Below are 24,392 nucleotides of genomic sequence, written 5' to 3'. Positions count from 1 at the left end.
ACATAACAACTGGTTCTTTGATTTCCATCTTCATTCCTTGTAATAACTGCTTAAACCAAACAATGTTGGAATAGTTTACTGCTGCAGCGACATACTCTGCCTCTGTTGTAGATTGGGATGTACAATTTTTCTTTTTGCTTGTCCAAGAAACCAATCTCTTTCCAAGAAAGAATGCTCCTCCACATGTGCTTTTTTTGTCATCAAGATTCCTTACCCAATCAGCATCAGTTAAAACTTTCAAATCCAAATTACCTCCAAATTTGTACCATAGTCCATAATCTTCAGTTCCTTTCAAATATCTCATTATTCTCTTGATTTCCATTAGGTGAGCTTCTCTTGGTTTTGCTGAAAATCTTGCAACAATACCAATTGCAAGAGCAATATCTGGCCTGGTATGAACTACATACTGCAACTTTTCAATCATAGATCTATACAATGTTTGATCTACTTCTTTGGATTCATCATCTTTGATAAGTTTCAATCCAATACACATAGGAGTTCCAACAGGTTTACAGTCCTCCATACCAAACTTTTTCAATATCTCCTTGATGTATTTTGATTGAGTAATGAAGATGCCATTCTTATTTTGTTGAATTTGAAGACCAACAAAGAATTTTATTTCACCAAACATAGACATTTCAAATTCCTTGTTCATTTGTTCTAAAAATTCTTTGCAAAGATCATCATTCCCTGTGAAAACAGTATCATCTACAAATATTTCTGCTAAGACAATCTTATTATCTAATCCTTCCTTTATATACAAGCTACTATTATCATTAGTTCTTTGAAAACCAATTTGAATAAGATAGTTATGCAATCTTTCATACCATGCTCTAGGGGATTGTTTCAGACCATACAGTGCCTTGTGTAATTTGCAGACCATGTTCCTTTTATCTGGATCAACAAAACCTTTAGGTTGTTCAATGTAAACCTCTTCATCCAGTATTCCATTGAGGAATGCTGACTTGACATCCATCTGATAAACTTTGAATCCTTTGTGAGCAGCATATGCAAGTAAGGTTCTGACTCCTTCCAATCTTGCAAGAGGAGCAAAAGTTTCCCCATAATCTATGCCTTCTTCTTGACAGTATCCTTTGCATACCAATCTAGCTTTTTTTCTGGATAACTTACCATCTTCAGTCAACTTGTTTCTGAATACCCACTTGGTTCCAATTATATTCTTATCTTTAGGCCTAGGTACAAGAGTCCATGTCTTGTTCTTCTCTATCTGTTCTATTTCCTCATTCATTGCCTCAATCCAACTATCATTTGCCAATGCGTCTTTAATACTTCTAGGTTCAAAATCAGCAAGTAAACAAGTATTTTTAAACTTACTTCTTGTTAGGGTTCCTTCAGATTTGTCTCCAATGATCTGATCTTGTGTATGATCTCTTCTGACATATTTATCTAATACATGTTCTTTACCTCTTGAATGAGTTCCATTGATATTTTCTTGTGCTTCAATTTCATATTCAGGCTGTTCTAGCTTGTTTGCTTCAAACTCGGTAGACACTTGCTCGGTAGTGTCTGAATGTTGCTATGGCTCGGTTTGAACTATTTGCAACTTGGTTACTGAAGATTCAAGAGTTGAGGATTCTTGAGTGAACGATATACTTGGTATAGTGTCTGGTTCAATGTAAACAAATCTGTTGCAGTCTTCAAGTATCTTTTTCTTTCTTCATCTGATTTGTCTGCAAACTCATCAACTTTCACATGTGCACTTTCTATGACTTTGTGAGTGGATAGATTTAAACATCTATATGCTTTGCTTTTGCAAGAATATCCAAAAAATATTCCTTCATCACCTTTTACATCAAATTTTCTTTTTCTAGATTCTTTCAAAATATAACATTTGCTTTCAAATACTTTCAGATAACTTACATTGGGTTTGTAGCCATACCATAATTCATAGGGAGTCTTGAATGAGTCCTTCTTCAACTGTACTCGATTTAAGGTATGAACTGCAGTGCTCATGGCTTCCTTCTAGTATTTGATAGCAATATTTTTTTCTATCATCAGGGTTCTTGCACAATCCATAATGGATCTGTTTCTTCTTTCAGCTATTCCATTTTGTTCTGGAGTTCCTGGTGCTGAAACCTGTCTTTTAATACCTCTTTCAATGTAAAAGTTATTGAATTCATGTGAAATGAATTCACCACCTCTGTCTGACCTTAAACATTTCAGCCTTTTCCCTGTTTCTTTTTCTACTCTTGCCAAATACCATTTGAATTTCTCAAATGCTTCTGATTTATTCCTTAGATACATGAAAGTCATCATTCTTGAATAGTCATCAACAAAAAGAATGAAAAACTTTTCTCCAGTATAGCTTTCTATTCCAATGGGTCCACATAAATCAGTATACACAACTTCTAATATATCTTCAGACTGATAGTTTTTACCTTTAAAACTAGTCTTTCCCATTTTACCAATTTGACAATTCTTGCATAGACCAACCTCAGGTTTCTTAATGTTAGGAATGCCTCTTACTTTCTTAAATTTGCTTATTTTTACCAAATTATCAAAATTGACATGACACAACATTTTATGCCATAACCAACTCTCTTCAGTTTGAGCAATAAAACATGAGCATTTACCAAGTTCTAGATAGAACAAGTTACCTTTAGTTTGGGTCCCAGATCCTATCTTTTTTCCTTGCTCATTCAATAGTCTTGCCTTTCCATGCATGAATTCCACCTTGAATCCAGTATTTAGTAACTGTGCAACACTTAGCAAATTATGTTTGAGACCTTCAACCCAATAGGCATTATTACATATAAGTTCTTTGGATAGATAGATTCTTCCTCTTCCTTTTATGAAACGAGTTTCATTCTTACCAAACCTTACACTGCCACCATCATAGTCTTCAAACTAATCAAACTTAGTTTTATCACCAGTCATATGATGTGAGCAACCGTTGTCTATAATCCATGTATCATTCTTACTTACATGAGAGATAAGAGCCATTTTATGTTCGTCATCACTGTTAGAGTCATCTTTAACAACAATATAAACAATTTCATCCTCACTATTATCAGAATCCTTAAAATTTTCAGCCATGAAACATGATTTCTTACCTTTGTTCTTGGATGATTTAAAGTCTTTCTTTCCATTCCATTTGTGATCTTTCTTTTCATCATTGTTTTTCTTGTTTGGGGACCTTGCTGCAATATGACCAATTTCATCACAAGAAAAATAGATTAGAGGAACTTTACCTTTGTATTTTCCTCTGCCTCTAGAATATTTCCTTCCTAGTAGAGCTTCAATCACTTCGAGATCACTGTCTGAACTTTGGCTTGATTCATTTTCACTTTATGACTGTGATTCTATCTTCTTTTAGCTTTTCTCTTTGAGTGAGAGCTTGGCTTGAAATGCTGATTCAATGTTTTTGGAGGCTAGAACATAGTTGTCAAAGTTATATAGTTCAAATGCAGTTAGTCTTCTGACTATGGCCTAAAGATTTATCTTATGATTTTCTTCACACCTTTCCTAAATTGCAGAGACTCTGATTGCATAAACAGGAAGCAAAGTTCTGAGAACTTTGCTTACAACTATTTCTCCTTTGATGTCACCTCCAGCTACCCTGATTGCACTTACACATGCTTTAACTCTTTCAACATACTTTGCAATGTTTTTATCCTCTCTCATCCTCATTTCATCAAATTGTCCTTTTAGACTTTCTACTTTTTCTCTTCTCACATTATCATCCCCTCCATAGATCTCTTTTAGCTTGTTCCACGTCAAAGGTAGTTTTACAGTCCTTAATGTCATCAAATTCTTCATAGCTAAGAGCAGATGTTATGTCTATCATCATATTATTGTGAGTCTTCTTTTCAGCAATATCTTTAACTGACAATGTGCCAGAAGGTTCTTCATATTCTTCTTCAAGGTATTTCAGTCCAGAATCACCAACAGTAGCCAGATGAAGTTTCATCAATCCTTGCCATGCTGAGAAGTTATCTCTATTAAGTTTTGGAATTTCTCTTTTGTAAGACATCTTGATCTTTGGCTTAGAACTTTGAAATCTTTTCCTGCAAGCACCAAAAGCTCTGATACCAATTGTTAGAAATGAGAATGGAGTAATTGAGAGGGGGAGGGGGTGAATCAGTTACCACAAAAACATTTCACAATCCCTTAGATGTCTAAAAGCTTGATCTTAGTTACAAATTACTGAAACTTGATAATGCAGCAAATAATTATTATTATTAAGAACTGATAACCAAAAAAAATTCAACAATTATGAACACTAGAGACACCAGATTTAACATGGAAACCCAATATGGGAAAAACTAGCAATGTAACTAGTTACTGTTTTTCACTCTTCTGAAGTGAGCCCTGTTAGGAGCCAACCCTGTTAAAGGTTACAAAACACACTGTTAGGTGTGACCTTGTTAGCAGTGGCCTTGCTAGAGGTCTTTAGAACAATTCAACTGAACTGTCACCTTGTTAGAGGATTTATAGAATGGTTGTTAAACCAACTCTGTTAAGTGATTTTTAGTTCACTGTTACAATGGTTAGAAAGCAACAATGAAGTGATCTGATACAATATGCAACTTATCTTTGCTGATTACAGATCTCTGTTATTCTTGACCAAATCCTTCAGCTCCTTCAACACATCTGATCCTTCATCATACTTTTCTCAACATTCGCCTTTTCATTTCACACTATAATGCACCTTCATAACTTTTTCACACCTCTTTTTGATTTACAACTTGAGTGACCATATATACCTCTCAGATTATCTTAGTCGGCTCAAATCACTGACCAATAATCAAACAAATACAATAGTCAGCTAGAAATAATTAAAATTACAACCTAACAAATCCCTTTACTGGCCGACCCTACTCGGTTAATACTGTTTAGAAAATAATTCCTGTGTTAACTGACTAAGCTCGGTTAATATAGCTAACTCCGTGACAACCGTTCAATCGTCGGGAGAACTCGGTAAGTACTGAGTTTCCATAGATGCCCGAGTGAGCTCGGTGGAAACTGTCTTTGCCAAATTCCTTTGTTGACGGAGTGATCTCGGTTAACACTGCCTGCCTCATTTTCTTTGATAACCGAGTGAGCTCGGTTAACACTTGTCTGCCTTATTTTCTTTGATGACTGAGTAAGCTCGGTTAACACTTGTCTTCCTTATTTTCTTTGATGATTGAGTAAGATCGATTAACACTTGTCTGCCTTATTTTTTTTGATGACCAAGTAAGCTCGGTTAATACTGACTGCTTCATTTTCTTCGATGATCGAGTGAGCTCGGTTGACACTATCTGCCTCATTTTTTTGATGACCGAGTGAGCTCGATTGATACTGACTGCTTCATTTTCTTCGACGATCGAGTGAGCTTGATTGACACTGTAGCTGAGCTCAGTTAGCTGAGACTAATAAATGATATGACATTTGTATGACATTAAAGATAATATTATCCAACAATCTCCCTCTTTGACATTGATGGCAACACAACATGTCATAACAGAATGAAATTTTGAAATAAGTCCAACAAGATAATATACTTCTCCCTCTTTTAATAGTCTCCCTCTTTTAAGGAACTTCATAGCAGATTTTTCAAATTTCTCAAAGTTCAGAAGATATGACAGTAGATCTCTCTCTCTCTCTTTGACAACACATGCCAAAGATAATAGAAGTAAAGTGAATTGCAATGTACCTTTAGTACTGATTTATATGCAATGATTTCTAATTAAACTGCATCAATAGATAGATCTTCAATCTTGTATGGATTGATGCATCACTAAAACTTATTTTAGTGAACTTTAGATAGGGGAATGACCCCTAACTTACTTCTAAGATTCAAAAATGCATCCTTAGATAAGGGCTTTGTGAATATATCAACAATTTGTTCCTTTGTGTGAACATATTCCAATTTGATCTCCTTGTCTTGCATCAATTCTCTAACAAAATGATATTTGATTGCAATATGCTTGGTCTTGGAATGCATCACTGGATTCTTAGATATGTTGATTGCACCAGTATTTTCACAGAACATAACAACTGGTTCCTTGATTTCCATCTTCATTCTTTGTAATAACTGCTTAAACCAAACAATGTTGGAACAGTTTACTGCTGCAGCAACATACTCTGCCTCTGCTGTAGATTGGGATGTACAATTTTGCTTTTTGCTTGTCCAAGAAACCAATCTCTTTCCAAGAAAGAATGCTCCTCCACTTGTGCTTTTTCTGTCATCAAGATTCCCTTCCCAATCAGCATCAGTAAAAACTTTCAAATCCAAATTATCTCCAAATTTGTACCATACTCCATAATCTTCAGTTCCTTTCAAATATCTCATTATTCTCTTGATTGCCATTAGGTGAGTTTCTCTTGGTTTTTCTGAAAATCTTGCAACAATACCAACTGCAAGAGCAATATCTAACCTGGTATGAACTACATACTGCAACTTTCCAATCATAGATCTATACAATGTTTGATCTACTTCTTTGGATTCATCATCTTTGGTAAGTTTCAATCCAGTACACATAGGAGTTCCAACAGGTTTACAGTCCTCCATACCAAACTTTTTCAATATCTCCTTGATGTATTTTGATTAAGTAATGAAGATGTCATTCTTATTTTGTTGAATTTGAAGACCAACAAAGAATTTTATTTCACCAAACATAGACATTTCAAATTCCTTGTTCATTTGTTCTGAAAATTCTTTGCAAAGATCATCATTCCCTATGAAAACAGTATCATCTACAAATATTTCTGCCAAGACAATCTTATTATCTGGTCCTTCCTTTATATACAAGCTACTATTATCATTAGTTCTTTGAAAACCAATCTGAATAAGATAGTTATGAAATCTTTCATACTATGCTCTAGGGGCTTGTTTCAGACCATACAGTGCCTTATGTAATTTGCAGACCATGTTCCTTTTATCTGGATCAACAAAACCTTTAGGTTGTTCAATGCAAACCTCTTCATCCAGTATTCCATTGAGGAATGCTGGTTTTGACATCCATCTGATAAACTTTGAATCCTTTGTGAGCAGCATATGCAAGTAAGGTTCTGACTCCTTCCAATCTTGCAAGAGGAGCAAAATTTTCCCCATAATCTATGCCTTCTTCTTGATAGTATCCTTTGCATACCAATCTAGCTTTGTTTTTGGATACCTTACCATCTTTAGTCAACTTGTTTCTGAATACCCACTTGGTTCCAATTATATTCTTATCTTTAGGCCTGGGTACAAGAGTCCATGTCTTGTTCTTCTCTATCTGTTCTATTTCCTCATTCATTGCCTCAATCCAACTATCATTTGCCAATGCGTCTTTAATACTTCTAGGTTCAAAATCAGCAAGTAAACAAGTATTTTTCAACTTACTTCTTGTCAGGGTTCTTTCAAATTTGTCTCCAATGATCTGATCTGGTGTATGATGTCTTCTGACATATTTAGCTAATACCGGTTCTTTACCTCTTGAATGAGTTTCATTGATATCTGGTTGTGCTTCAATTTCATATTCAGGCTATTCTGGCTTGGTTGCTTTAGACTCGGTAGACACTTGCTCGATAGTGTCTAAATGTTGCTATGGTTCAGTTTGAACTATTTGCAACTTGGTTACTGAAGACTCAAGAGTTGAGGATTCTTGAGTGAACAGTATACTTGGTATAGTGTTTGGTTCAATGTAAACAAATCTCTTGTAGTCTTCAGGTATTTTTTTGCTTTCTTCTTCTGATTTTTTTGCAAACTCATCAACTTTCACATGTGCAATTGCTATGACTTTGTGAGTGGATAGATTTAAACATCTATATGCTTTGCTTTTGCAAGAATATCCCAAAAATATTCCTTCATCACCTTTTACATCAAATTTTCTTTTTCTAGATTCTTTCAAAATATAACATTTGCTTCCAAATACTTTCAGATAACTGACATTGGGTTTGTAGCCATACCATAATTCATAGGGAGTCTTGAATGAGTCCTTCTTCAACTGTACTCGATTTAAGGTATGAACTGCAGTGCTCATGGCTTCCTTCCAGTATTTGATAGCAATATTTTTTTCTATCATCAGGGTTCTTGCACAATCCATAATGGATCTGTTTCTTCTTTCAGCTATTCCATTTTGTTCTGGAGTTCCTGATGCTGAAACCTGTCTTTTAATACCTCTTTCAATGCAGAAGTTATTGAATTCATGTGAAATGAATTCACCACCTCTGTCTGACCTTAAACATTTCAGCCTTTTCCCTGTTTCTTTTTCTACTCTTGCCAAATACCATTTGAATTTCTCAAATGCTTCTGATTTATTCCTTAGATACATGATAGTCATCATTCTTGAATAGTCATCAACAAAAAGAATGAAAAAATTTTCTCCAGTATAGCTTTCTATTCCAATGGGTCCACATAAATTAGTATGCACAATTTCTAATATATCTTCAGACTGATAGTTTTTACCTTTAAAACTAGTCTTTCCCATTTTACCAATCTGACAATTCTTGCATAGACCAACCTCAGGTTTCTTAATGTTAAGAATGCCTCTTACTTTCTTGAATTTGCTTATTTTTACCAAATTATCAAAATTGACATGACACAACCTTTTATGCCATAACCAACTCTCTTCAATTTAAGCAATAAAACATGAGCATTTACCAAGTTCTAGATAGAACAAGTTACCTTTAGTTTGGGTGCCAAATCCTATCAGTTTTTCTTGCTCATTCAACAGTCTCGCTTTTCCATGCATGAATTCCACCTTGAATCCAATATTTAGTAACTGTGCAACACTTCGCAAATTATGTTTGAGACCTTCAACCCAATAGGCATTATTACATATAAGTTCTTTGGATAGACAGATTCTTCCTCTTCCTCTTATGAAATGAGGTTCATTATTACCAAACCTTACATTGCCACCATTATCGTCTTCAAACTGATCAAACTTAGTTTTATCACTAGTCATATGATGTGAGCAACCATTGTCTATAATCCATATATCATTCTTACTTACATGAGAGATAAGAGCCATTTTATCTTCTTCATCACTATTAGAGTCATCTTTAACAGCAATATAAACAATTTCATCCTCACTATTATTAGAATCCTTAGAATTTTCAGCCATGAAACATGATTTCTTACCTTTGTTCTTGGATGATTTAAAGTCTTTCTTGACATTCTATTTGTGATCTTTCTTTTCATCATTGTTTTGCTTGTTTGGGCACCTTGCTGCAATATGACCAATTTCATCACAAGAAAAATAGATTAGAGGAACTTTACCTTTGTATTTTCCTCTGCCTCTAGAATATTTCCTTGCTAGTAGAGCTTCAATCACTTCGAGATCACTGTCTGAACTTTGGCTTGATTCATTTTCACTTTCTGACTGTGATTCTATCTTCTTTTTGCTTTTCTCTTTGAGTGAGAGCTTGGCTTGAAATGCCGATTCAATGTTTTTGGAGGCTGGAACATAGTTGTCAAAGTTATCTAGTTCAAATGCAGTTAGTCTTTCGACTATGGCCTCAAGATTTATCTTATGATTTTCTTCACACCTTCTTTCCTGAATTGCAGAGACTCTAATTGCATAAACAGGAAGTAAAGTTCTGAGAACTTTGCTTACAACTATTTCTCCTCTGATGTCACCTCTAGCTGCCCTAATTGCACTTACACATGTTTTAACTCTTTCAACATACTTTTCAATGTTTTCATCCTCTCTCATCCTCATTTGGTCAAATTGTCCTTTTAGACTTTCTGCTTTTGCTCTTCTCACATTATCATCCCCTCCATAGATCTATTTTAGCTTGTTCCACATGTCAAAGGCAGTTTTGCAGTCCTTAATGTCATCAAATTCTTCATAGCTGAGAGCAGATGCTATGTCTATCATCATATTGTTGTGAGTCTTCTTTTCAGCAATATCATTAACTGACAATTTGCCAGAAGGTTCTTCATATTCTTTTTCAAGGTATTTCAGTCCAGTATCACCAACAGTAGCCAGATGAAGTTTCATCAATCCTTGCCATGCTGAGAAGTTATCTCTATTAAGTTTTGGAATTTCTCTTTTGTAAGACATCTTGATCTTTGGCTTAGAACCTTGAAATCTTTTCCTGCAAGCACCAAAAGCTCTGATACCAATTGTTGGAAATGAGAGTGGAGTAACTGAGAGGGGGAGGGGGTGAATCAGTTACCACAAAAACATTTCACAGTCCCTTAGATGTCTAAAAGCTTGATCTTAGTTACAAATTATTGAAACTTGATAATGCAAAAAATAATAATTATTATTAAGAACTGATAACCAAAAACAATTCAGCAATTATGAACACTAGAGACACCAGATTTAACATGGAAACCCAATATGGGGAAAACCACCAATGTAACTAGTTACTATTTTTCACTCTTCTGAAGTGAGCCCTGTTAGGAGCCAACCCTGTTAAAGGTTACAAAACACACTGTTAGGTGTGACCCTGTTAGAGGATTTAATCACCCTATTAGGAGTGGCCTTGCTAGAGGTCTTTAGAACAATTCAACTGAACTGTCACCTTGTTAGAGGATTTATAGAATGGTTGTTAAACCAACTCTGTCAAGAGATTTTGAGTTCACTGTTACAATGGTTAGAAAGCAACAATGAAGTGATCTGATACAATATGCAACTTATCTTTGCTGATTACAGATCTCTGTTATTCTTGACCAAATCCTTCAGCTCCTTCAACGCATCTGATCCTTCATCAGACTTTTCTCAACATTCGCCTTTTTATTTCACACTATAATGCACCTTCATAACTTTTTCACACCTCTTTTTGATTTACAACTTGAGTGGCCATATATACCTTTCAGATTATCTTAGTCGGCTCAAATCACTGACCAATAATCAAACAAATACAATAGTCAGCTAGAAATAATTAAAATTACAAACTAACAAATCTCTTTACTGGTCGACCCTGCTCGGTTAATACTGTTTAGAAAATAATTCCTGTGTTAACTGACTGAGCTCGGTTAATACAGCGAACTCCATGACAACCCTTCAATCGCCGGGAGAACTCGGTAAGTACTGAGTTTCCATAGATGACCGAGTGAGCTCAGTAGAAATTGTCTTTGCCAAATTCTTTTGTTGACCGAGTGATCTCGGTTAACACTATCTGGCTCATTTTCTTCGATAATCGAGTGAGCTCGGTTAACACTTGTTTGCCTTATTTTCTTTGATGACCGAGTAAGCTCGGTTAACACTTGTCTGCCTTATTTTCTTTGATGATTGAGTAAGCTCGGTTAATACTGACTGCTTCATTTTCTTCGATGACCAAGTGAGCTCGGTTGACACTATCTGCCTCATTTTTTTTGATGACCGAGTGAGCTCGGTTGATACTGACTGCTTCGTTTTCTTCGATGACCGAGTGAGCTCGGTTGACACTGTAGCTGAGCTTGGTTAGCTGAGACTAATAACTGATATGATATTTGTGTGACATTAAGGACCACATTATCCAACAGAAACAATGAGTAAGGATACCAAAGAACATTATTTAGAAGTATGTACAAACCATGTATTTTTATGGTTGAGAGAGATGGAACTTGTATGGAGGTAGTTGAACCAAGGGTTCAATGGATGCCTCCCATGGGTTATGAAGTTGACCCCTTCATTGTTGTACAATATGTTGATCCAATTATTGAATATAAGGCCTTACAACTGGGCATGTATGCTGATAATTTGATGAATCAATAAAAGTGTTTTGTTCTCTCTCTCCTTAGTGTTGTTCTATGTGAGTTTTCTTCAATTGTGATTGCTCAACAAGGTGATTGGATGGTTAGGTATGACTTTATCCCTAACTAGTCATCTCTCCTTGAATCAGGTGGTATTAGAGCTTGAGGTTCATCCTTGTGGAGATTTGATTGTGTAGAACCCTAAATTGAATTTGGTTGTAGGGTGACAGGTCTGGGGATTTCAACCATAACTTGTAGAGGGTTATGATCTTGTAGGAACCTATTTGTAAATATGGTTTGAGGCAAAAGAAATGTTGACACTACTATTATGGACATGTTGAGACAAATTCAAGCCAAATTAGGTTCAATGGAGACATCCTAGAGGAGAGGATCACATCTTGATGATGTGAGTAATGATAAAGCAATAGTACCAAACCCTAATCAGGAACCTGGGAAAGATCAAGATGAGGAAAGATTATTTTTGATTAAGTAAAATAGGTTTTAATGGGTGCATAGAACCTAACAATTAACAAAATAAAATTGAATTGAAGTCTAGAGCATGAAGTAGAATAGTAAAAAACAACAAGCCATAGAAGGCCACTAGACCCAATCCTAAGATAAAATATCCTCTAAAGGAGTAGGTAAGCCCAATAAACCAAAAAACTAAGGGAAAAATAGAAAAGCCAAGAGAATAAATTAGGGCACTATCTCTTTGACCAAATCTACAGCCTTGAGCTCCAACTTTTCCATGGTCTCTGCTACATCAATCATTAGTTGAATGTCATCTGGAGAGTCCTCCATGTCCCTCTTCCTCTTATTTGATGTCATTTTATTTCTTGGGCTCTCAACCAAGGGGTTGACATCCTCTTTAGAAACCTTGTTTTCCTCATTGTCTATGTCATCTTTCACTACTATGCTAACCTCCATCATAGCATACAACTATTTGATATTATCATTTAAGACTTGACAATATTGAGGCTGTAGTTAGCAGAGTTGTGGAGAGAGTTCTCCATCCTGTCCATTCTTTTTCCATCTTAGTGACCCTAGTTTCTAGAATGTTAATTCTATTGGAATTACAAGAGGAAAGGTAAACTTCTGAGGGGGGGGGGGGGGGGGTGAATCAATAGTTTAACCTTAGACCCATAAAAATTTCACCATTCATTCATCTGATGCATTAATAAGTAAGTTGAAATAACATGTAAAGCATATGCATCTAAATCATATAACCATATAAGCATTCACACACATAACACCAGATATGATTACCTAGAAACCCTCCAAGTGAGAAGGTTAAACTGGGGTGGGGTTGAAACCCACAAATCTTCACTACTACATTAATAAAGTGTATCCAATGAAGGTTACAATGTTTTGACCATGAAACATGATTTATCTTGTGAAAGGTATGCCCTGTTAAAGGCTTACAAAGACTGTTAGTTCTCACCTTGTTACAGGATCTCAGCACCATGTTAGAAGTTCTTTGTTAGAGGACTTAGAGGACTCCAACTTACAACTAAGTAAGCACCCTAGTAAAGGATTTCATACAACCTGTTAGTACTACTTTGTTAAGAGATTTGACTGAAATCACCTATTAAAATGTCTCAACATATATCCTACAGTTATCACTTGCTTGCTTGATAATAGATCACCTCTAAACAATGTCTTTTTGATCGTTCACGATCAAATGTCTCGATATTGTATCCTTTTCTATATCCTTTGTTCTTCTCCAACTAATTTTTCAATTCACTCTTTCTTCATAAATTCTAAGTCACTTTGAATACTTTGCACATGCAAACTATCTTGTTCACTCCTTTAACTCTCCTTCATTCATAGATAGTTTAGGGTTTCCATCCTCCTTAAGAAGACTTAGGTGGCTTAATCCTTCCCATTTTCTAATTGGCTACATGTAATTGCATAAGGAATCCAAATAGAGATTCGTCCTTATCTTCAAAATATTAAAATATAATTTTAAGTCGGCTCAAAAATGGTTCACACAGTTGTTTGTACCATTATAAACAAATATGTCAAAACTATGTCACTCAGCATATGAAGTCTCCAATTCTCAGCATGTACTATTTTGTATATTATGACTTGGAACCTACATTACTTGACATCCACTATTTACTTGGCTCCTAAATCACTTGGCATGGTCTATCTACTCGGTACTTGAGTGACTCAGCACATGAGTGACTCAACACTCATTACAACTCGACATGGTCTAATATTTACATGTTGTGCTTAGCATGTCTTACTAGTTAGGCATAAACTAAGTAAAATAGCTTAAGTGTGTTGACACTCACTTGTCAAAATCAATCTGAGATCAACAATCTCCCCCTTTGACATCAATGTCAAAAATACTTGAATATACAATATTATCCTTAATCTCTCAAGCATAAAATTTTCATGACTCGACTTATATACAAAATTTCAAAAAAAAATTGCAGTAACTTGTATACCTCAAAATTTGATAACTCCCATTGTATCCAAAATTTTGTGCTCCCCTAAGTAAAATGTGTCTCTATTGATGCTTTTTGACTTTAATGCACTGTATCATTGATATTCTTTCATCTGATATGCTCTTCCTTAGCTGATATCTATCTCTTTTGCTACTTTCTCCCACCAAAATATATATCTCCATGTTGCTATTCTCTCCCTACTACTTATTTCTCTCCCTTTTTTTCATACTCCTCCATATTATATTTCTCCCCCTTTTTGACACTTATGTCAAATGGGCTATACACCTATGGTGTGTTTGTCCAAAAAAGATTAATGGAAATCCATTGTTATCCTTAGGGTTGCATCCCAATTATCACATGCAACATCCAATAACTTAATTTGGATTACAAGCTCAGTAGCGAGGTGTACTAGACCATATAAAGTAGAAAAATTGGGGTCTTTCTTCAATAGAGTTTTAGCATAGCCTAGCTCCTTGTACATTATCTCCATATGTGGGGTGACGGAAGCTTGTATGCTTGTCAGGTTGGCTCTAATGTTAGCCTCATCTGTTGTTAAGATAGCTAACTGACTTTGTGTCTAAAGCAATGTCCTAAAATGTTTCTCACTTTGAGCTGGATTTGTAAGTAGTCTTGCACCTGATGTAGATATTTGACTTTCTAGGCTCAGAATGTGACTTTTGGTCTCTTGGGTAAACAGTGTAGGATTCCATAGTTTTGTGTACAATGAGAATACATTCTCAACACCTTCTTCACATCCTCAACCTTGGTAGTGAATGCAACTTGTTGTAGTGTTATCTCACTAGATGTTTTATCATTTACCTTGCTTTGAAACTTCATTTCAAACCATTCTAATAGTTTTTCATTTGTATCAAGGTCTTCATTATTGACCTTCTCCACTATATCTATCAATTTTTCTCTTAGTGTCTTGGTCTCTTCAGGAGTTGGTAGACTAAATGCATCTAGAAAGATGTCCTTAATATCTTGAAGTGCTTGCTTCTACCTATGTTCTCTCCTAAGCATTTCTTGATTCTTTTTTCTTCTTAAGGCTTGCTATAAAATGCCTATTTGTTCCAATGTCATAGTATCATAATCATACTTTTTAATAACAATTTCTTCATCAAGGCTCATGTCTCCATAATGTATTACATTTTCAACCTTTAATTAGCTTGGGCTTGGCACTAAGATTTGTAATGGAGTAGCATCTATGCTTGGCTTCTGAAGAGTTCATGTAGAAGGATGCTAGATGTTGGTAAAGCTACTAGTGCTTAGATGGCCACTTGTTCCTTCACCTTTGGTTTTGTCTCTTCAAGCTTTCCTTATTCTATCACTATGACTTTTCTTGTACCTTGTTCTTGCGCTTTAGGTACAAATGAATCTATCTGTCATGTTTCCTTCTATTGTCCTATAGTGATATCTTTCTCTTTTTCTTTCTTCTTAATTCTATCAACCTTGGTAGATGTATCTACTATCATTTGGACCAAAGGTTGTACATTAGTAACTGAAGGGATGATGGAAGGTAGTTCTTCTAGATTCACCTTTTCCCTTGTGACATCAGTTACTAGCTTTTTTAGTTCTTCTACACTAACATAAACTAGATTGCCACATAGTTTGGCTTGCAATGTAGATTGATCGAAGATCTTCTTTAAATCTTTTGTAGTAAGAGGATTGATGTTCTGAGCTAATGAATTAGAAAAATCCTTGATAGTTATAGTTTTAGTAGTTTTTGTTGTGTCATGGGGAGGATTGATGCTCAACAATTGTGTGTCACACACACTCCGTTCTTCTTGTTGTTGCTTAGTTGGTGCCTTGTCATCATATTGCTTTTCTATCTCTCCTCCAACTATGTTATCTTTGTCATCATCTTCCTTATCATCATCTTTCTCATCATCTTTTCCCTTTGAAAGGTTAGCTTCTCCTTTCTTAACAATGGTTAAACCATAAATGAGTTTCCATATTTGTGTTGATTTCTTAACAACATCTTCAATATTATTTTGGAGGATGTTGAAGGCCCTATATTTAGGTGTGAACCTAACTACATATTTCTTGACTACCTCATTAATTTGTCCCTTTTTCAACTCTGACATTACTTAGGCTAGTGTCATTTTCCTGATTTGTCTTTGCAAATTCAGACAATAATGTCATTTTTGCTCAAGAATGTCATATAGACTTTTTGGTACTGATTTGGAAAATTCCAGTGGTGTGGTCTTCAACTTTGACATCATGGCATATAATGCCTCTTCCACTTGACTTTTCTCTTCTTTACCCAATTTATCAAAATTAGCTTGACTAAAACCTGATAAATTTACATTGCTCTTGACATTTTCACATAAGTTCTCACGATTTGAGAGAGGATTGTGACTTACCACCTTGAATTGGTTGTTATCATCTGATTCTATCTTCTCTTCATCAAAATTTGGTTGAGCCACATACTTCCTTCTCTATATTTTCTACTATTGTCCTCCTTTCTCTATTTGCTTTGAGTTTTCCTTGGCCTTTTGGGTAGTTACACATGTGATGGCCCTTGTAGTAGGTGCAGTGGACTTTGGCTAACTTGGTTTTATAATTTTCTTTTCCCTTTTCACTGGTTGTGCCTTTTCCTTCCTCTTCTTTGACTTAGCAAGAGTAGGTGCTTCCTTGGCTTCTTCTCCCTTGACATCTTCAGTCTCCTCCTCTTCTTTGTCTTCTCCCATGCCTTGAGTTAAAGCTAGAGGCTCTTGAGGTTGTGTTTGTTCATCCTCTTCTTCTTCTCCTCTTCCTCCTCAGCACCCTCTCCAAATTTTTCTTTGAACTTCTTTACTAGCTTATCCTTCTTCTTGATTGTAGAGGTAGTCTTCAATTCCATGGAAATCTTTGATTTCACCATCTCATAATTTCCAAAAACTTTTGTAGTCTTATCTACTTCTTCTACAAGTAGAGTTGTTATGGCTACTAAGGCTTCATCTACATTGACCTTATAACCTAAGGGTCTTAACCATCTTACCTTTGGTGTGGTAGCTTGCAAAAATGTGTAGTCAGTATCAACAAGAAAACATACATCATTATAATATTTCTCAACTAAGGAAACTAGTATTTTGAGTCTCTGCTTCATTATCTTTTCAAAATAGCTAGTCATTAGAGATTCAAATTTTTCTCCTAGTTCCTTAATGTACTCCCCAATTTGTGTTACAACTAATATGTTGGTCTTCCATCCTACTATTCCAAATGAAGGAAATGTTTTCTGTACATAAAAGAATATGAAAACTAGTATAGAACAAAAATTGCATTGTGCACTTTTGGTTTTCCTTATTGCTCCAAGGTTATCCATAAGTTGTTGTAATTGAAGTTTTACTAGATCATATGTATGATCTTTCTTAACAATCTTATAACCAAAATCCATAGCTATGTAGGGTACACAATTCAATCTACTAGATTAATAGAATTTATGTGAGATTACCCTTACAACAAAATTGATAAGAGGATCTGTGATTGTATCTATAGTCATACTTCTCTTATTCCAAATTGCTCCAGTATTCTTCTCAATCATTTCCTTGGAATTACTTCTAAGTGTCTTGGGTCGATCTAGGGTTGGGTAGCCAGTAACCCTATGAATTATTCTCTTAGTTATTTTGATTAGTCCCCCTTCCAGCCACAGGGAACCATCATGAATTCAGCTTAGTATAATTTGTATCCACTCATTTTTAAATATATTTAGAAAATCTAGGACTCGTGTTAAACCCTTTTTCTCAACAATTTTGTATTATTCCTTCAAAATACTATTTTCACACAACCTATTCTATGCACCTCTTATTTCCATGTCACCAATGCTTCCTATCTTGCAATTGTAGCATTTCCTCACATCTTGCACCATTATCACAATTGGCAGGATCATTAACAATGCGCCATAAGGGTCTTGTTTATAAGTGATGTTAGGAATGGCTTTAAACACAGGCTGCTTAACTTCATTACTAACTAGATGAACATTTAAAACTTCCTTTTCTTCAACATTTTTTGAACTTGATGCCATTGTAACAAGCTAGGGTATATAAAAATTTAAATTGTGTAGCTTGACTCTTGATAAATACCTTACAAGATTAGTCAAAATTGTGATGAATCACTACACAAATATTCTGCAATCACTTCTAACAAGTTTCAAGTTACTTCTAGCTCTTCTTGCTCTTTCTCAATTTAGAAATGATGAAAAATGAGTTCAAATTGATCATATACCGTTTGAAAACCCTATATTTAATGCTAAGTGTTTACATAGCTGTAAGCTTGGCAATAATAAATTTTGGGTTTACTTAGCATCTATTGATATTTTCATCACTTAGCAACTACTACAAGCTTAACATTACCTAAATAGTCTAATAACTCAGCTTCAACTAACATTCCATTCCACACATATAGGAAACTTTTCATACTCGGAAACAACATGAAAAACTTAAAGATTTATCTTGAATTTCTAATAACATCTTGCATCTTTATTCATGCTAATGTAGTCCTTTCAATGCTATCTCCTTTTGGAATTGATGCGCAATATAACCTTTAAATATCAGTCCCACATACCTCTTGTTTTCCTAGTTTGATGAGGTGTGATCACCTAACCCATTGGGTGAAGTGATCCCATCTCCATTTGATGTGCTACAAACAATTTTCTTTTTTCGTGTCTTGGTTATCTCATCTCTAATGTGTTCAACATCTGTCTTTCCTTTACCTTTATCAAATTCACAACTTGGTGCCTTTAACCTAGTGGGATAATATTTACTAATGTGACTAGTCTTCAAATAGCTAAAACATGTGGTTTGACTTGACCATGTTTTGTAGTTGCCAGTAAAGTGTGTCTTAATACAATTATCAGGAATATGTCCATATTGTTGACAATAATGACAACTATATCTAGTATTATTATCCCAATTGTAAGATTTCCCAATTTGTCTTACCTCTGTCATCTTGTTTGATGACCACATGGATTTGGATCTACATTTAAAAGCTCTATGTCCATACTTCTGACAATTGTAGCAATATCCTTCAAATCTTTGTGTATGCATGGTCCTGGTTCCTCATTCATGTGTCTGATGACCTTGCTTGTTGTACTTATGACAATGAGTCATTTTCTTAGCCTTTACATTTTTATTTTTAATCTTGCTCCTGCACACATTAACAATATGTCATTTCTTACCACAATTAGGGCAAGTAGGTTTGGAGTTCTTACTTTTGGTGTTCCTTGCTTCTACACTTTTGGATGATTCTCCTTCTTCAATGCTTGTGTATCCCAGTCCTGATGTATCATTCTTAGATTTAGGAGATCTCAATAATTTCTCAAAGTAATTGATGGCTTCATTTGGATTCTTGAAAATTACAAAAAATTCCTTTTCTCTCTTTAAGTGACTTTGCAATTGTTCATTCTACAACTTCAATGTACTTATCTCAATGTCCTTGACATTCAATTCAAAGTTGTCATTTTTCATTTGAATTAGAGCATCCAATTGCATGTTGGAAATCTTGGTTAGCTCTGTTGACTTCTCTTCCAATCTTTTGGCTAGAATTCTTTTGTCTTCTTCAATCATGGCTTTTTTTTCCATAGCTTTCTTCTTTTGTTCAGTCACCTCACATAGTAGTATAGCTTGTGATTCTTGTTATAACTTGAGACTTCTAATTTCCTCAGCTTGGACTCTATTGGTTTTCATTAGATCTACAACTACTACAACACATTCATTAGAGTCACCATCTGCAAATATCTTAGTAGTGTCTATGTCTTTGTATAGTGTGTCATTCTCTGCAATAGCAATCTCTTTCCTTCTCTTCAAGGATTTCTTTAATTCCTCTCTTGCTTCATTCAGTTGATGTAGTATGAGATGTATTTCAATCTCCTAGTTTTCAATAGTCTTTCTCAGCTTGTAGACTTCCATTCTAAGATCTTTCCTCAAAGTTGTAAAGCTTCTCTTTTAAAGAACAAGGCTCTGATACCAATTGTTGGTATTAAAAGAGGAGAGCTAGGTGGGGTGAATTAGTAGTTTAACCTTGGACCCATAAAACTTTCATCATTCATTCATCTCATACATTAATAAGTAGGCTGAAATAACATGTAAAGCATACACATCTAAGTCATATAACCCTATAAGAATACACACACATAAAACTAGATATGATTACCCAAAAACCCTCCAAGTGAGAAGGTAAAATTGGGGTGGGGATGACACCCACAAATCTTCACTAGTGTAGTAATAAAGCATATCCAATGAAGGTTACAATGTTTTTACCATGAAACATGATCTACCTTGTGAAAGGTTTGCCCTATTAAAGGCTTATAAGGACTGTTAGGTCTCACCTTGTTAGAGGATTTCAACACCCTGTTAGAAGTGTGCCTTGTTAGAGGACTTCAACTTACAACTAAGTAAGAACCCCATTAAAGGATTTCATACAACCTATTAGGACTATTCTATTAAGAGATTTGACTAAAATCACTTGTTAAAATGTCTCAACATAGATCTTGCGGTTAGCACTTGCTTGCCTAATAACAAATCACCTTTAAACAATGTCTTCTTGATCCTTCACAATCAAATGTCTCAATGTTGTATCCTTTTCTCTATCCTTTGTTCTTCTCCAACTGATTCTACAATTCACTCTTTCTTTATAGCTTCTAAGTCACCTTGAATTCTCTGCATGCAAACTATCTAGTTTGTTCCTTCAACTCTCCTTCATACATAGATAGATTAGGGTTTTCATCCTTCTTAAGAAGACTTAGGTGGCTTAGGGTTAGGTATGAATCTATGGCTGAGATTCATCCATTTTGCCACTTAATCCTTCCCATTTTTTGATTGCCTGCATGTAATTGCATAGGGAATCCAAATAGAGATTCTTTCTTATCTTCAAAATATCAAAATATAATCTTAATTCAGCTCAAAAATGTTTTACATAATTGTTTGTGTCATTACAAATAAATATGTTAAAAGTATGTCACTCGACATATGAAGTCTTTGATGCTCGGCATGTACTATTCTATATACTATGACTCAACACTTGCATTACTTAGCATCCAATATTTACTTGGCTTTTGAATCCCTCGGCATGGTCTATCTTCTCAATACTTGAGTGACTCGACACTCATTGCAACTTGGCATGGTCTAATATTTACATGTTGTGCTTAGCATGTATTACTAGTTTGGCATGAACTAAGTAAATGGCTTAAGTGTGTTGACACTCACTTGTCAAAACTAATATGAGATCAATAAATTTTCTTGGACCTATCTTCCCTTTCTTTCCTTTCCAAACCCTGTAACCTAATCTTTATCTCTTCCATTTCATGGAAAATCCACTTGATTGACCTGAAGTTATCAACCATGTTGTTACATGTATTGTTGAGGAGATCCACACCTCCTTAGCATTGTCACTGAGACTCACCATTATTGAATCAAGAAGTTCCTCCAAATGGATTCTACCATCATTTCCCTCTAAGACCTTGGGCTGGATAATTTCTCTCATAGAGCCCATTTTCGTAGTCCAAGTTTCAAAATTCTTCTGAATCATTTTCCTACCCTTGAAGCCAAAAGAAAAATTTATTTTCTCTGTACCATAATCCTCATTTCTCTCCTCCTAGGCATTTAAGAGGGGTCTCCTAACCCTTGCTAGAATCACGATAAGCTTCCATATTAATTCCCCTTCTTCTCTTGATCAGGCTATCCACCTTCTTGCAAACTAGAACCCTGCGAGTTCTCCCCTCTTTCACATTATTCTCCTTCTCTATATCTATCCACTCATCCTCTTCATTATAATTGTCATGCCCAAACTTACAGGGCATAAACACAACTACAATTTATTTATTTTTGAAAGGAAAACTAAAGGGCAGTACCCATGGGCCAATGCTAGATATGAATATTCTACCAAACTATGGGATGTTTTGGTTATACAACTCACGTTTTCACAAGAATATTAAGTTGTTACTTATTCAATAATTAAGTTGGAGGTTAAACTTAACAACATTAGGAATACCTTAGCCATATCTAATGGTTCAAGGGTAGAATTGCTCAAGTAATGTTGGGAGGTAAATAGTCTAAGTTGATGTAGGAGGATCAATTTTGTTCAGAATTCTTGTCTTCAAGTTTCCAGAAGGACCTAATAGATCTATTACATTTTTAGTAAAAATAAGCTCCACATACTACTAGATGATGTTATCATTTTGATTTCACACCCTACCTTGTGATAGGACTTGCATACCTAACAGTTAGCACCACTTCATAATCATTTTTTTTTTAGGACTTTAATAACTCGAGAGTGTGTAGGTTAGCATATTTGTATTAAATATCCTATTTATATATCATCCTCAATAAAGTGGTCTCGATTGTTACATCACCATACCAATTCTAGTCCATTTAATGAATTTCTTCATTTTATTCTTTTAAACAACTTTAATCATATTAATATCTTCTAACTAGGTGCTCCTAACTAGGTTACTAGATTATTTGATAATTGTTTATTTCCCAAATCCACTATCATATGTCATCATCCACCAACTCTCTACCATCAATCAATATTAGGATTCAATGACTTCACCTATGGTCAATAACTTTGATTTATCAACAAGATATTTCCACTAGCCTCTCTTATTTTGCACTAGGTATATTTAAATTTATCATCAACTTCCTACTTACCTACTGATTGAAGGGTACCTTGAACTATCTAGAGGGTCATATTCATATATTTTATGCATTTAAACAAAATTAAGAAGCATTTATCAATAATATTTAATGTATATACCCTAATTACATATTATTTTTTAATACCTATTTACTAACATTTATTCAATATTGTACTCAAGTCACATAGATGGAGTCATATAACATGTATTTACACCCAATTGTCAAATACACAATAAGCTAATCCCCAAAATAATCACTTCTTAATGTTAACCCACTTAAGCCCCAATTCTATTTTTCTCTACAATTTATCTAATGCCAACCCCCTACCCCAACAACGGGTCATCCCTTTATTATTTAATGACAAAGAAAAAAATAAAAGAAGAAAAGAAGATAAATGTAAAAGCCCAATAAATACTAATCTATTTTTTAGTATTTATTATTTTGAATATCCTCAAATTTATCCTATACACCCGCCTCCCCCCCACACACACCTACCTACTATCCTACTCCCTACTTTTCATTCACATTATTCCTACAATACTAAATCTAGGTGCAAGCACTCATGATGGTAGCCTACCCTATGCATGAGCATGTTAGCACCTAAAGTGCTTGGGAGGAAGGATTGCATGAGGAGGTGGGTGAAGGAGGTGGTGGGGACCACTTACCTTCCCATTATAGGCACTAAAATGGTTTAATGCCCACCTTTAAATTAATGTTTATTATTATTTGAATTCTGCCCCTTTTTGGGATTTGATTGACTTCACTCCTTTCTCATTCACTTGGTTCTAGGTGGAGATGTACATGACTTCTTTATTTTTTTTATTTAATTCTTTCCTTTTTCCTCTATGGGTCGTATTCGAATTAATAAGTCCTAATTTATTATTTATTTTTATTTGGACTTGAGTCAGCAGCAGTGTTTTATTATATTTTATATGGAAGGTCTCCTTAGAATATTATATAGAATTGTATGAAATTTTGATTGTGTCCTATTATTTTATTGAACTATATTGGCTGGGAATTATTTCCACTTACCCATACAATTTCTAGAGAGTTAAAATGAGCACCTAAAACAAGTTATTTCTTATGCTCTTATACATTCTATATCATCTATTTTATTTTCTACTTCCATAGTCTAGGGTACTCATGATAGGTAATTGCAATGATATATTAGGGGTTACTAGATATGTTGTGATAGCCTAGATTAATGAACTTATTGATTTATTTGGACAATAAACTCAATATGAAAACACATATTGAAAACGTGATAAAATTAGTATATGAAACCAACTGATTATTCTTATCTATGAATTTAGGAGATTGGAAACCATTTGCTTAAGCTCTATAATGCATTCTCTTGAGAGGATCAAATTGAATATGCATGCATATACAATGGAGCTAAATAGTAGGATAATACAAATGAGATAATCTCCCTATCATTACAAACTCTTCTATGATATAAATTTTAACTTTTAAAAACTTATGCATACAACTCAAGAACCTTCAAGTATTTTAAATTCTAGATTGATATTCCTATGTTGACCATAAGGTAAATACAATTCCATTATCTCCAAATGCATATTCTACAATGATGCTTAATGTTTCTCATCAATACACGCATATCCAAAACATTGAAACAACAATATCATTACAATGAATTTCTCTTCCATGATATTCTCATAATACACAAAAGGTGGTGGAATCAATGTATCAAAA

The sequence above is a fragment of the Cupressus sempervirens genome, chromosome 10 (assembly GCF_028749045.1).
Source record: "Cupressus sempervirens isolate cs-2001-9-10 chromosome 10, ASM2874904v1, whole genome shotgun sequence".
NCBI classification, from domain to species: Eukaryota; Viridiplantae; Streptophyta; class Pinopsida; order Cupressales; family Cupressaceae; genus Cupressus; species Cupressus sempervirens.
The sequence above is the reverse complement of the archived record's forward strand: the minus strand, read 5'-3'. Positions refer to the sequence as shown.